Here is a 3212-nt window from a genome sequence, read left to right as displayed (position 1 = left end):
GGGCTTCAGGCAGACATAACAGCTAGTGCAAAGGCCCTGGGACAATAAAGAGCTTAGTATATTCAAGGAAGTAAAAGTTCACCAAGGCCAGAAGATTAGAGGAAGAGATAAGAGAAAGGAAGTGGAAGGAGTGGTCAGGGGCCAAATCACACACAGCCTGGCAGGGCATGAAATGGAGTATACATTTCAGTCTAAGGGCAAAGTGAGAGTTTTAAAGCCAAGTCCTCCTGGATGTTGCCTAGAAACAGATGGAAGGGAAGTGAGACTAATTAGGTCACTGCAGGAGTCTAGGGAAGAGAGATGGTGACAAGCCCTAGGATGATCCAGTGGAGGCAGACTTGCCTCAGTGGCACTTACTGATATAGTAATGCAGGCTGGTCACCTCCTCCTCGTTGATTTTCTCATTTTCCTCCCATACGACTGGTCGTGTCTTTTTTTTGTGTTTTGTTTGTTTGTTTGTTTTTGTTTTTGTATTTTCTAATCAGGTAAACTTAAAAATTTTTTTTTGTATTTTTTTTAATTGGCGTTCCATTTGCCAACATATAGTATAACACCCAGTGCTCATCCCGTTAAGTGCCCCCCTCAGTGCCCATCACCTAGTCACCCCATCCCTCCACCCACCTCTCCTTCCACAACCCCTTGTTCATTTCCCAGAATTAGGAGTCTCTCATGTTTTTTTCACCCTCTCTGGTTTTTCCCCCTCATTTTCTCTCCTTTCCCTTATAATCCCTTTCACTATTTTTTATATTCCTCGTATGAGTGAAACCATATGTTTGTCCTTCTCCGATTGACTTATTTCACTCAGCATAATACCCTCCAGTTCCATCCACGTCGAAGCAAATGGTGGGTATTTGTCGTTTCTTTTTTTTTTTTTTTGTATTTGTCGTTTCTAATGGCTGAGGAATATTCCATTGTATACATAGACCACAGCTTCTTTATCCATTCATCTGTCGATGGACACTGAGGATCCTTCCACAGTTTGGCTCTTGTGTGGAGTTTCCTCAAAGAGTTAAAAATAGAGCTACCCGATGACCCAGCAATTGTACTACTGGGGGTTTACCCCAAAGATACAAATGTAGTGAAAAACCAAGACACCTGCACCCCAATGTTCATAGCAGCAATGTCCACAATGGCTGTGTCTTTTTGATTGTTGTCAGGCTCTTTCCCTCTGCTCTTCTCCAAACATTGAGGTTCCCCTGAGCTCTCACCTAGGTTCTCTCCTCACTCCACAGCCTTTCCCTGGGAGAGGGCATGATTCATCCACTCCATTTGTATATTCATGACCTCCACACATATGTATGTCTGCAGCTTAGGTTTCTTTTTTTTTTTTTTTTTAAGACTTTATTCATTTGAGAGGGGTTGGGGAATATTAGCAAGGGGAGCGGCAGAGGGAGAGGGAGAAGCAGGCTCCCTGCTGAGCAGGAAGCTGGATGTAGGGCTCCATCCCAGGACCCTGGGATCATGACCTGAGCCAAAGGCAGACACTGACTGAGCAACCCAGGCTCCCCTCAGATTTCTTTTTTAGCATCAGACCCCACTTCCAATTGTCTAGGAGACAGCCTCAGTCAGGTGCTCTGGGGACCTAACTCCGGTCTAGTACACGCTGCTCTCGCTGCTCTCGATCACCTGCTTCCTGCCTATGCTCCCCACTGCTGAAAGTGGCAGCCCCAACCACCCCACCCCAGTCAATTTCCTGGGCATTGCACCTGACCCCTTCTCCCTCACTTCACTCACCTGCTCCCTTTCCAGTCCTGTTGATCCTGTTTCTCTCCAACGGTTCCCTTCTCCCCACCCCCATGCCCCTACCCTGGCTTCTAGGCCTCCATCATCTTAGAGTTTTGTAACTGGTCTTCCTACCTCTGGTTGCATTCCCTTCTGATCGATTTTCCACACCGAGGACAGAACTTTCCCTTTAAAACACGATGATGTTGTGTTCCTGCTCAAAGTCATTCATTTACTTTTCCTAAAATTCAAACTCTTCGACATGCCCTAAGACCCTCATGGCTGCACTTTTGTTTTGGCCCTGAGTTCAGGGTGTGAGACTACAGGCCCTCAGCTGTGTGTGGGGGTCACAATGATACCTCCCTCACAGGGTGCGTATACGGGGTACGTGGGGATCACATAAGGCACCCAGCACGGTGTCTGCCAGGTGGTCAAGACTCAGTGTGCTTTCCCACTGATCTTCAGAAGGGATTGGTTGCCAGGAAAGGTGATGGCATAGCTCTTACCCCTTTCCTTAGCAAATCCCTTTTTTTTTAAAGATTTTATTTATTTACTTATGAGAGACACACAGAGAGAGGCAGAGACATAGGCAGAGGGAGAAGCAGGCTCTCTGCGGGGAGCCTGATGCAGGACTTGATCTCAGGACCCTGGGATCATGCACGATCCAAGCCAAAAGCAGATGTTCAATCACTGAGCCACCCAGGTGTCCCAGCACATCCCATTTTATGTCCAATGGGAACCTTTCTTGGTGAGGATTCAAGCTCATTTTTGTTTCTTTCCTCACTGCTCATGCAGTAACTTTCTGATGGGTGTCAAGGTGGGTTTTTCCATTAAAACCTGTCCAGCTGGGGAGGGCTGCTGATAGGGCCAGGCCTTGGTGCATCCTGAGAGATCAGCATACTCTCCACACGTCCTGTAACCTGCTAGGCTCTTCTGTCCTCTTGCTTGCTTACACATTCTATTCCTTACTCACACATTCTGTTCCAGCTCAGCCACTTTCCCACCTGCCCCTCACAGCCTTGGTGTGGTGGTGGGGGGTCCCTTTCCTTCTCTGCAGGCCAAACTGCTCATTCTTCTTCAATTCATGAAACTGGACCTCATTTTTTTGTCACCTCATCTTACCCTCATGAATAAAGCCTCCAAGCAGATTTCCTGCCTCCAGGGATATGTATCAGAATGTGATGATTTTTCTCCTTGGTTTTCTTTTGTCATTCCTGGAGCCCTTTGTAGATCACAACTGCAAACAGGATCCTCCACTTATGATTGTAGAATCACCGTGACATGGTCATGGTAAATGTCTATGATGTAGATGTATGCCAGCATGTGGTACATGCCCTTCCACCCCGGGATCTGTGGCTTTATATCCTGAAGGACTTTGGAACTAAATATGAGATTCCTGTAACAGTAAATATCATCATTAGTACTCATAATGATATTCCTTATAAGACTGTGCGGTCTTGGAAATCACTATACTCTGGATTGGTCTCAGC

This window comes from Canis aureus, chromosome 25, assembly GCF_053574225.1.
Source record: "Canis aureus isolate CA01 chromosome 25, VMU_Caureus_v.1.0, whole genome shotgun sequence".
NCBI classification, from domain to species: Eukaryota; Metazoa; Chordata; class Mammalia; order Carnivora; family Canidae; genus Canis; species Canis aureus.
This window is presented reverse-complemented; position numbering follows the sequence as displayed.